Source organism: Erithacus rubecula, assembly GCF_903797595.1.
Source record: "Erithacus rubecula genome assembly, chromosome: 1".
Lineage (NCBI taxonomy): Eukaryota > Metazoa > Chordata > Aves > Passeriformes > Muscicapidae > Erithacus > Erithacus rubecula.
The window spans coordinates 32,939,454-32,952,365 of NC_136658.1; positions in this window are offsets into that span (position 1 = coordinate 32,939,454).

The window sequence follows — 12,912 nt, forward strand, 5'->3', positions numbered from 1 at the left end:
CAGGGTGCTACTCCAAGTGGAAATTTTGGGATAAGCATTTCTATGTTGTGTGGATAAAGATGTGAACAGCCCAAATTAACAGCTACTCTATATTATGTCAGTTTGTGTCTCCTCTCTCTCCCCTGCTAGTGAACTTACTGTCTCACAAAACAGCTGCTGCTTTGTTGTATGGAAAACACTTTTTAGTTTCAAGCAGCAAAAGTAATTTAAATTTTCCTTCCTCTTTCTCTTTTCAGTCCTTTCATTAGCAAATAAAGTTACCTTCAGCATTTACGACAACATCCAATTTCTCGATTTTAAGTTTTTGTGAAATGACACTTAGAAGTGTTTTTCTGAGGGGCTTTGTTTGTATTTCTTGTTTATATGTGGGGGGGGATGTTAATAATCTTACCAAGGGGCTGTCTTGTGGTTTGGCTGCCTCATCTCAGTTTTGGCTGTCCTGTGTGTTTCATACAGGTGAGAATGAGCTGGCCTATAACAAATGGTTGATTTTTCTTTTCAGGGATATAATGATGGGCCATGCTTCATCTCAGGCTTATGTAAATCCTTGGCTTGTGTCAGAAATTACTGGAATTTAAGCTTGTATGTTTCTTACTCACTGGGAAAAATGCAGAAGGAAAAAGAGTTAATGTTTTCCCCAAAGCCTGAATCTTAGTGGTGAGCCTGCAGTTTGTATCAATAAAAGTGCAGTAAAATGATGTTGAGTTTCTGGAACTGGATTTTGTTTTGCAGGGACATCAGTTTTTATCCAGGTTCTGCAGGTGCCATTGTCTGGTTTGTAATTGTCTCTTGAGGAGTGAGTGGGGGGAGAGCTGGTTACAGGGATCCTTGAGTCACACAGCAGTCAGGATGACAAATGGTTAGTTTTCTCTCCTTTGGGAGTCTCACTTCAGAGCTTTGGCTGTGGTGAGGAGCAGGTGAATGAGATGGTTATTCTCTGTAGGTGACCACACTGAATGCTGTCAAGCTACCTATAATGGGAAAAGTCCATTTTCCTTTTGAAAGTTTTCCCAGGCAAACACACACTTCCCACATGTCTGTACTGAGGAAAGTTGTGAGGACAGATCTGTAACTTCCCCTGACCTGGCAAGGAGAGGTTTTAACCAAATAGTTAAAGGCTTACCAAGGCTACAGGCTCTTGGGAAGGAGCTAAATAGGTTCTGCAGCTCATTTTGTTTGTAGGATAATTTTAATTTTGAAGATGATCAAATATTTTATCATCAAAAGAACGTACAGAAAGGAAACTCCCTCCTGAAGCATGGATTCTAAATCACAGGAAAAATGAGAAGTCTCCCATGCTGTCTGCCCACCAAGGATGCTGCAAAAAATGTCATTATGCTTTAAATAAAGGGATTTCTTTTTCTACCTCTGCTCTTAAAAGGGGTATTTAGCTGTTGTGAATTGAATCTCTAAGGAATAATGAGTGACCTAAAGAGCTTTATGTAGGTTAAAGACAGCACATAGACACTTGGATATTTTAGCTCCTTGCAGGACTAATGGTGGAATCATTGTGCCTTTCTGGCAGTCAGGAGGACACTGTGATGAAAGAATACAGAGGATTGTATACTCCAAGCCTCAATTTTTAGCTCTGCCCTGTTGATTCAGAACATCATTGTTATGCTGTAAGTGGCATCTCGCTGGGTGTTGCTACTGTAGCCTCTAGGTTTTGGGGTTTTTTAAAGTAATCTAACCTCTCTGTGTGTTTTTAAACCAAAGCCTTGGTCTTACAAAGGTGACTGCAAATCTGTCTTTCTTTTAAGATTGTCCCTGTCAAAAAACCTAAAATGGTTTGTTTTGGCAGTGCAGGTTAGCAGAAAATGTGGAGCAGTGGCAAAAAATATGAAGTGAAGATATCTGCAGTAAATTAACAGTGCTTAAGTACTTTTTAATTTCTCCCTTCTATTGTTAAAAAAGCCAGATTTTATCATCTAAAGCTGCTGGGCATTGGAGCTTCCACTGGTCTGAGTAGACTTGTGCTCCTGTATTGTTTGGGTCCCTTGATTTCCCAGCACTGCCTCCAGCTGCAGGAACATAAACCTTTCTTGTTTTACCCCCCAGCCCAACTTTATTCTACCAGCAAATCTGAAACCATTTGATCCACACACTTTAAGGCAGCGTCTGTCTCTGTATCCTTTCAATAGCCCAATGAAGAAATTGCTTTGCAGCAGAGTTAGATTGCTGACAGCTGATTGCACTCCTTCCCTGAGCCCTGCTGAGGAGGGGACCTGCGTTATCCTTGCTGCACCCCTGTGGGGATCCCGTGGTGCTGGGGCATGATGCAGAGGCAGCAATGCCCTCAATACCCACAGCAGAGGAGAGTGAGGATGTGCTCCTCCACCTCACAGCTGAGCTGTGCAAGGCAGTCATCAGCTCATCTTGCAGGTGGGTTTTGGGTGCGGATATTCAGCGGAGGAAATCAGCTGTGGGGGTGCTTTGGGTGTAACCTGTGGCCATCTCCACGTGTGACACTGCTCTCTCCAAAGCCCTGGGATCCAGGGCGGGTGGGGGCTGCCCAGCTCTCAGGGGCTTTTTCCTCCTCTGGTGATTTGAAAAATCTTTTGGTTCCATCCCCCAGTTTAGAAAGTAGGGGCAGTGAAACACTGAGACCGGGAATAGCAAATCCCTTCCGTTTGTCTTGTTGTTTTCTAATGTATGCGACCTCTCTGGGTGGTTTAAGCGGTTTAGGTACTTTCTATAAAAGGGATCTTTTAATGACAAAACTAATGTGATTATCTTACCAAGTGTGAGAGGCGTATTCAAGGTTTAAAGAAAATCTGTTAGAATAGCTGAATGTATCTGCTTAATCCTTTCTCTAATGTGGGTGGACAATGCTCTGGGAAGCAATTGGTCTTTCTTTCTTAGAGTAAATGCCTGGTCTCCAGAGGTAGGAACTTGTTTGCAGCTTTTTATACCCTTAGCTTCACCTTCTAGAGAATACAAAGGCGCAGGAGAGAGGCAGAGAGCTTTGAGAGGCCAAGTTTTACCTCAAATAGCTGGGGGTGTAACCAATACAGGGCCAATTCCGGCAGGGGCTGAGCACTCTGCTCCCTTTGACTGCCACCTGAATAGAGGGTCCTCCTTTTTGCCCTCCTGCAAAACCACACTTCCCGAAACACGGAATACAGGGATGCATTTTCCTTTCTGAGCATGTGGTGAAGCTGTCTGCAGTTACTGGGATGACAAGACCCTGTCTGGTTTTGTGCTTTGGGTGAGCAGCCCTACCCATGCAGATCCAGGGCTTTAGACCAAAGGTCCAGTTTTCCATATTAACCCCTTGGAAAAGTTTGCACCTTCTGACGAGTTTTTGCAGGGTGATGCCTGAGTGGGGAGGGAGGACAGCACCAAGGGGTGATGCTGTGGGATGCAGCCACAGCTGGACCTTGTCTGGCACCATCCTGGGGGTGTTCAGCTGTTCATAGGCCTGTGCTGGTGATTCTTAGGTTTCCCCATGCCCGTCCGAAGGCACAGATCTTAGACACATTAGGAAATCTTGTTGTCTGGAGCAGTTAGCAAGATGGGTAGAACCCCTATGCATTAACGCTGAAGCACTTAATAAAGCAAATAGTGGCTCTGGGACTCTTTAGCAAATGGATTTGGCTTTACAGCAGAGACAAAAAGGTTGCATTTTCTAATTTGTTTTCTAAGCATCCTTAAAACAACACATTAGGAAGAAAAGGTTGTTGGGCTATTGCCTTTCCCTGTTGGAATGAAACACAACCTCCTCTCATCATGCAATAGAGCAACACAGGAAAAAGAGGTACCTCAACATCAGTGTCTCTTCCTTGTGAAGACAGATGCTCTTTATCTCTATATACTCTGCTCTATATATTTCCATGTCTCATCTACCTGCCTTGACTGTGGACTCGGTGCTGGGTTCTCTGTCATGGAGAGAGAGAGAGTGTTCAAGAACTTAGTGCACCACCTAATAACTAGTCCCAAATTGTATCAAACTGAATATTCTGAAGGAGAGAAAAACAATTCTGCACCACTGCAGTGAGTCCTTCCTTCCCAAAAGCACAGGATTTTGTGCTTGCTCTCACAGAATGCCATGAAGTTCTTGTCTCCCTTCAGCACATGTATGAATGGCCACCCTTCCTTCAATTCTTCCTTCTGACTTGGCGTCATCTGCAAGGCTAAGACATTCCAAAGAACTTGAAATCTGAGAACAGCTTCTTCACTGTCTCTCTTGTAGAAGGTATACTTGGACTAGTTTTGAAAACATTTTTTCTGTAAAACTTTTGTAGCACTGAAAGGCTGACAATCTTCTTTTTGTCTGCATCCCTACATCAATCCTGTCATGGATTCTCAGCTGAGATCTGACCAGCTCCCAGGATAAGGGAGGAAAAGCTTTGGCTGCTCTGAGCTTTAGAAGTGATGTTCTGTCCTCACAGCCCCAGTGCTGCAATGAAAACAGGGCCCAGTCATTTCTGAGAGGGGCTGTGAGACACATTTAACACTTAATCACTGTCCAAGAAACAGGGATGAGGAAGAGGAGCAGTTTGGGCTGTCTCCATACAAAGGATAAGGGATTTCTTTTGGAGGGTGGTTCATAGCATCAAATGAGTCTGAGAGAGCTATGCATGGGATCACCAGTGTTTCATCACAGGTGTTACATAACCATTTCATAAGTAGGGGATTTGGACCAGAATGAGACCAGTAAGGTCTTGACTGTTTTTCTTCAGAAGGAATGATAAACAGTTTTATCTCTGTCCAAATCTCGAGTGGTGCTCCAGGGCTGCTCAGCATTTCCTGCAAGCCATTCAGTATCTCTGGGCAGATGCTGAGGAGTCATCAGGAGTGATGGCAGGCACAGCTCAGTGTGCACAGCTCCAGGACTGGCTTCCCAGGGCACCCAAAGCTCTGCTTCCACACCTGCACACCTGCCTCAGTCTGATATGAAGCAACCCAATGTTTTGTAATGTTTTGGTGTTCCTCCAAGCGTCTCACAGATCCACCAGCTGCCCTCAGCCCTTGGCTGAGGCAGGCTCTGGTGAGGTGAGCCCATTCCCTTGGTCTAAGGGGAGGAGAGCGTGCTCCCCTCCACGGAACACGTATCTACGTGTGAGCACACAGCTGAGGCCAGGGCTTGCTAGGCAAACGAGACTAATAAATGTCGGGGCAGCAGGAGGTGAGTGCAATCAACTGTGAGAGCCTGAATTATAGCGGTAACCTGCTGAATTCCTGGGTCACAAAGTAATTTACAGAACAGCCCCAATGTCATTCAATAATTACTCCGCCAGCCCGGGCCCCGGGGGGCGCAGCCTCCTGCCGCGGGTGTTATTAATACCATCAACAAGCAGCAGGATGGTGCTGTGAAGAAAAGAGCCACAGCAAAGCGTGTGAACCTCAGCAACAAATGGAAAATGGTAGTAGTGGGATAGTGTACCAGACTCTAAAAATTGATCTGTCTTGTCCTGGCAAGTCATTCAGGGAAATATGAGTGTGTCCCCTGTGGCAGCGGGAATGGCCGATGGCAGTTTGCAGCAGAAGGGGAGGACGGTCGGTGTGTCAGGGCTGCTCATTTCTATTGCCCAGCTCTGTGATAGTCCCCATGGAGACTGAACGAGAGTGGGGGAGGAGGTGGTTTCCAAGCACCCCAGAATAATTTAAATTAATATCCAGTGAACAATGTAAACCTTCCCTTTGACGTGGCGTGGGAATAGGCAGTCACAGCGCTCGGGCTGGGTCAGTCGAAAGGGAAGGTAATGCTGCAGCCCGGGATTGGATCAGCAGGGTAAACCAGGGGCTCGACCTCTGCCACCCCTTCCCTTCCCTTCCCTTCCCTTCCCTTCCCTTCCCTTCCCTTCCCTTCCCTTCCCTTCCCTTCCCTTCCCTTTCCCTTCCCTTCCTTCCTTCCCTTCCCTTCCTTCCCTTCCCTTCCCTTCCCTTCCCTTCCCTTCCTTCCCTTCCCTTCCCTTCCCTTCCCTTCCCTTCCCTTCCCTTCCCTTCCCTTCCCTTCCCTTCCCTTCCCTTCCCTTCCCTTCCCTTCCCTTCCCTTCCCCCATCCTGCAGAACATGGAGAAAGGGTAGCAAAAATACCTTTTGCTGAATGGAGAATTTGTGTATAGAAAGGATGTATAGGAAACTCGTGAGTGAGTGTAGAGGACAGCACCTTGCAACATGTGTGGACTCTGGCATGCAGGTGGTGCCAGGGGATGTAAGTGCAAGGGTGGCATTGGCACAGCTGCACTTTTAAATAATTTCCTGACACCACTTTGGGTTTTATGAACTTTCCTGTCAAAGTTCTGTGTGCTCTAAAGGTGGCTGCAAAAGCACAATAAGGAATTACGTGGCCCAAGCCTGAAATAACCCTGAGTTGTTTTTCAGCTGAGGAAACGACAGCAGAGGGCTGCTTGCTACTTTGCTTTGATCTGGTCCACATGGCTAATAAACAGCCAAGCAGAGCCCTGTGGGGGATAGGTCACCACCATTGCTGGGAAGTGACCATCATGCCTGAGGTGCCCTGCTCTGCACAGAGCCCTTCTGGAGCATCTCTGGCCACAGGGTCAGGCTGTTACAGGAGCAGTAGCAACACTCCAGCTTGGGATATGAGATCAACTCAGTGGTCCTTTTTGCCACTTAAGGTGCAAAATGAGTAAATCTCCACAAAATTGTGAGGCAAAGAGAAGCTGGCCATGTGGAGCTGCCCAGTGGTAGGCAGTACCCTGGACTGGTGCACTGGTGGACAAGTTCATCACTGGCCACGCCTGGCCTGTGATGAGTGAACACGGCCAATTCACTGCTTTTTCATAGCTTGGATAGAATCCAGATGCCTGTGTAACTAAAGCAGAATTAAGCAGAGGTCCAGCAGCTGATAAATGTTCATCTGCCAAGGAAAAGTGCCCAGAAACCTGCAAAATCACTGGAGAGAAGCCCACCAGGCAGGCATTTTATGACTTGGGCGGTTATAGGGAGAGGCACCTTACCACTGTGTGGATGCCTCATTCCTAGAGATGTTCAAGGCTGGGTTGGGTGGAGCTTTGAGCAGTCTAAAGGAAGATGTCCCTATCCATGGCAAGGGGAATGGACTAGGTGGTCTTTAAGTGTCCTTTCTGACCCAACTCATTTGATCTAAGGAAATGTGCTGATGGGATTTCTGTCTGGGTACCAGAGGGAAGTAGGACAGATGAGTGTGTCCTACACCCATGGTGAGCAGTCACACCTGAGGTTTAAGAAACAGCTCACCCATACAAATTGTTCCACTGGCCACAATTTACTTCTTTCTATGATCTTTTCCAATATTTGAGCAATGCTCTTTTTCAGTTTTCAGTTCTGCTTTGCTTTTGTGCTGCCAGTGCCCATCAGGCAGACAGGAGGCCCATGGAGAACTGCAGGCATTGATGGCAGGAGGTATGGGGGGATTCTGATATTAGCTTTAGACTCTGGGCCTTTCCTTTTGTTCATAGTTTAGCAATCATTGCTGGTGACCTCCCTCCCATCTAACCTCTCTCCTTGACTTCTACACAGCACTACCAGAAGTGTCTGCAATTTTGTGCCTCTACTGCTTCTCCTGATGAGACCCAGGAAAAAGGAGTGAGAGATATGTTATTGTGATGTTACCACTGTTACTGCCTAAGAACAGGATTACCAAAATACTTCTATTTCCTCTATTTATTCTTTTGTGCTCATGCATGGATGTTGCTACTGATATTCCCTGAACTCCCCTGAAAAATAAAGAGTGTTTTATCCTATTCCCTAAGTGCCCAATACAAATGCAAATCAGCTCTGGGCCATTGGTTTGTTGTTTTTGTTTTGGTTTTTTTTCCTGTCTGGCCAGCATTGCTTGGCAGGTCTTTTCTCACTTGTTCCTTTTCCTCCCTTTCCTTTAGCTGGTGTGTCTGAAGCAAGGTCCTCAGGAGGGTCAGAGACCTGCTCCATTCCCACACCTCTGCCCTCCTCTTCCTCCTCCTGTGGCCCAACTTGTGTCTTTATTAACCCTTTGTGCAGAAAGACCTGGAGGGCTAAAAATAAACCAGGGCTCAGATTCCCTAAAATAATGGTTAGGTGGGCCACATTTGTTCCAGGTGAGAACAGAGCCCTTTATATGTTCCTGCTTTGTTGCTGCTCTACGCAGTTCATCTCTTGGACAAAACTGAAAGCTATGGAGACCCAAGGTTAGAGTGAGGAAGGACTCTGAACCTTCCCATCACTTTAAAGAAGTCAGATTTTTAGATAATCAACTACCTAAATGAGTGACTCCTATATCTCACAAGTGGGATTTGGAAAAGGGGAATTTAAACTAGCAAGGCTGGTGAGAGTAACCAGTGCTCTAAACTCTCAGGCCAAAGCAGGTGCCTACTCACTGGGAAAATTCATGCACAATATTTTAAAAAGGACAAATAGTAGACTAGGCTGTTAGGTTAAATTCATGTCTGCCCTTTCTTCTGCAGCTGGCACATTCCATTATGTGCCCAAATGTCAGTCCGATGCCAACTCTGTGTCCTCAGCATCTCTTGCCTATTTTAAAATAAATTAATCGTATTTAAAGCTACAGCTGAACATATTTCAAGGTTATGTTGGATATGTACAGGATTACTACAGGGAGAAGTTAAAAATGAGACACCAGCATCAAAATTCAGCTCTAGCAATCCAGCCAAAGGCAGCCTGCAGGTCCTGTGATCCTGAGCTGAGCATCCCTGCCAGGGGCAGCCATGGACTTGGTCAGGACCCTTGTCTTCTTCCCATGGGTTTCAGACCAACCAAGCACTTAAATACACACTGACTAGTGGTGCATGAGCAGCTCTTACCTACCAAAATGTTCTTGCAATGGGCCAAGCATTTGGGGCACCCTTAAACCCCAGCAAAGGGCTGGTGAAGCCCAGGTGGGGCTGAGGGATGTGGCTTCCTTCCCTGCTTGGGTTCACAAAGGGGCTCAAGATCCCACAAATCTGCTGAGCCTGCGGGTCTGGCTTCATCTTGTGTGTTGGGGCCCATGGAGAGACCAGGAGCTGTCTGCAGGGGGTGAATGACTTTGGGAGATGTGGGATCCAATATGATTCCCTGCATCCCTTTGTTGCTAATTCCCATTTCCCAGGTGCTGATACCAAATGGTTTGTTCTACTCTTAATACTGCAGCTGAGATTGTTCCTTAAAAAAAAAAAAAAATAAAAAGCAAAACTCAAAGGGAAAAAAATAATTTGTGTGGGTTTCCTTCTTCCCTTTTCATCTTCTTTCCTGCTGCTATTCATTTAGCATGAAATAACCCTCCAAATCAATCCGGAAGAGATCATTTGCAACTGTTGCTGTTTTCCCATTGCTAATTGCTGGTTTGAAATCCCCTTCAAATCGGCCTGAATACACAGCCCAGTGTTCCTAAACTAAGTGCCTACCAGGTATTTTTCCTGATGGGCTTTTATTTCCTTGCAAAAACCCCCACAAACAACCAGTCCTGGATCACTGGTTGGATTTAATGGGACAATAGCATCTCCATAGTACATCTTGTTTCCGAAGCAGAGCAGTGTTTTGGCAGGAACCAGCCTCTGCTGAGTTTCACAGGCCTGGCAGCATGTTTTGGTACTGGCAGAGCCAGAAATGAAGCAGTTAATTGCCCTACTGGGAAGGAGGAAATTTCTTGTAAAAATCCAGAATCTGGTTGAACAATGTGGCCTTTTATTTTTCAGCCTTGGAATCAAGCCTGGCTGCCCTTGTAAACAAAGAAAGGAAAGAATCACTGAACCAACCCAACACATAAAAACTGACCACGTCTGTCTTTGAAGTTCCCTTTATGCTATTTGGAAAAGTTGGGATTATATAGTTTTTTCTTTCTTTCTTTCTTTCTTTCTTTTTCCCTTTCTTTATCTTCTTTTAATTTTTTTTTTTTTCCTAGAAAAAGAGAGATGGAAGTTAAGGGAAACTTTTTCTTAAACAGAGCAGAAGTCATTAATTAAGTATCCCATTCATCCCCGAGGCACCGGCTCATCAATCAGATTTCTTATTAGCATTCTGATGACCCGGCTGACCCCCTGTCTCTGCACTGTCTGCATGACGACACCGAGCAGCAGACCACACACCGAACGGAGCAGGAGGATTATTCCCCACTTTTCCCGGCTGCGGGGCGGGGGATGGAGCTGGAATTGCGGGCGCTGTTGTTTTGGGTTGGGGCGGCTCCTGCAGAGCCTGGCAGGGGGACTGAGCTGTCTGCTGCCTACAGGGGCTGGGACCTGCAGCTGGGTGTTCTCACAGGGGACTCAAATCCAGAGCAAAGAGCAGGAGTTTAGCACGCTGTGTTCCCGCTCTCGGTAACCCCTGACACTCTCGGGTCCTGAAAATGTGCTGGTGGCTTTGGGCTCCATTAGTAGGCTCTGTCCTCAAGGTGGGTAAGAGCCCCACATTACCAGTCCTCCAGCCCTTCTCTTTCCAAGTATCCTAATTGCCACCACTTAGCTGATTAAATAGTCACACAACTGTTTTTGGGCAAGGTTTTATGTTAAGGAGGACAACGACAGCAGCAAGCTGTGCACATCTTGAGAGAAAATGCAACTGCAGCAGCCCCTTGCTTAGAATGGGAATTTACCCATGCTCAGAGCACGCAGCCAAGGGTTGAAGGAGTGCTGATTCAGATTAGGTGTAAGAAGGAAGTTCTTTACCATGAAGGTGTAGAGACAAATGTTGCTCGAAGAGGGGGTGGCTGCCCCATCCTTGGAAACATTCGAGGCCAGGTTGGGTGGGGCTCTGAGCAGCCTGGATAGTGGAAGGTGTCCCTGCTCATTGTCAGGGGTTGGACTAGATGGCCTATAATGGTCTCTTCCAACCCAAAATATTCCATGATCCAGGATTCTGTGATTCCATGCTGCCCTAAGCAGGGAATGCCAGCAGTGGCAGTGTGAATGAGGCACCCATGTGCCTGCCACAGGAATAGAACCAGGAATAGGGCACTACTCTTAGGGCTACTTGTTACCAAAAGTTGGCTGAGATCGCTAAATGAGAGTCGTTATGCAAAGTGTTCTTAAAACCAAACATGTTTACTATTTCTTTTTAAGCTAGGGGTGCTGTTTTCCTATTTCTTCATTATTTTCTTTCTCCTTTTCAAAAGCAAAAGTACAGTGATGTGTGTGATGGATGGAGAAAAGGAAAACGTGAATAAAATTCCAAAGTTTCTAAAGTAGAGTTGGCTTGAACCTGACCAAGTGTCACACATTCTCCTTTAAGTCTCACAGCCCTGGAGAGTTAATACCACAGATCATCTCTGGCCTTAGGCAATATTCCCTGAGTCATGCTAAAACTGGTAGGGATTAGACACCTTTAGGAGTCTGAGCCTCAAGGTTTAGCCAAACAAGAAAAGTCCCTCTGGACAGCAAATTGCATCTTCTCTCCAGATAAAACCCCAGTGTATGAGACGTCCTTGTCTTTGGGGCTCATCCCCAAGGCAGAGGGTTGCTGTGACAAAGGGAACACAAAGGTTCTTCCTGGAGATGCAAAGATGTGCATCAATCTTTGCTGATCGAGAAGGAAATGGAGGATGGCAGTGAATGTGGGCAGCAGTTTTATCTGTCATGTCAAATAATAAATCAGCTCTGGGAGCCAATACCTGAACCCAGGGCTCACAACCCATGCCTTTGGCACAAAGCTACAGGAACTCCTCATCTTGCTGTGCCAATGGATCCTCAGTTGTTGGACACCAGTGTGAGGGGTGCAAGTCAACTTCTGCACTGTCTTCTGAAATTAGCATTTTGTTGTGGTTTAACCCCAGCCAGCAGCTCAGCCCCACACAGCCACACACTCATTCCCCCACCCCCACAGCAGCACAGGGAAGAGAATGGGAAGGGCTGAAGTGAGAAATAATGAGAGCTTAATGGTGAAGAAAAAGCTGCACACACAAATAGAGCAAAATTAGGAATTCATTCCCCACTTCCTATGGGCAGGCAAGAGTTCAGCCATCCCCAGAGGAAAGCAAGTAATGGTGACTTGGAAATGTTTTCTTAATCGTGTCTGAACATCCCAGGCAGCCTCTGTGGCCCCAAGTGCCCAACTTGACTGATATTACAGAGGTACAGCCATCCCCTCCTTGGCAAGTAACTGTGGACCAGGGCCAGCAGGATCACTGGGGCAAGGATAAGGGCAAACCAGGTATCAGACTATCAGTCAAAGTAACTGGAAACCAGTTCCCTGGGCTACCAACACAGATGTATCTTCCATGTGCTCACAAAGGATCTGGGTACCCCAGACACTTTTTAAAAGGCCATATTTTTTTCTTGGTGATGGGAAGAGTGCCTTGACAGACAGCTCTTAATGATGGTGCCTGACCCAGGGCATCCTCCCAAAGCTGCTTCTAGTCTCAGAGCCCTAGAGACTGATCCACAGCCCTTCATGTCATGGAGCAAATCATGGATGGTGGGCATCAGACTGTGAGATTCATATCCACACCTCCAGCGAGCTGATTACTGCTGTGTATTTTGCAGCTGGGAAACACAGACAGGAATTAAACCCTGAAATGTTAAGGGGGTGGTTTAGATATTGATAATGAAGTCTAGTTTTCATGCCCCTTGTTAACCTAAGCAGTACTTGATCTAGTTTCTCCCTGAAGTATCAGGTGGGGAGAGACTTCTATGTGGAAGATCAAAGAATGCACAGAACTGTGAGGAAGAAGGTTCAAACTCCCTCCAATCTCCCTCCAGTGCAGCAAACAAGGAGCTGAGTTTAGCTGGGTACCAGTTTGGTGGCTGCTGTTCTGGTGCTGGACCATCTCACACAGCAGTCAGGTATTGTTTACAAAAATGTCATAAATTAAATTCCATGGAAAAAAATGAAACTGGATCTCTGGTGCCAGCAGCTCCTCTTATCATTTTATAGCCTGTTCACATTCCCTGGCAGATAATCACCATGACTAACATTTATCTGACACAGCCAATTTTGCCACCCAAATCTGTTTTCTGACCTTAGCTGACTATTCACAGCCATAAATGCTAATAAAGC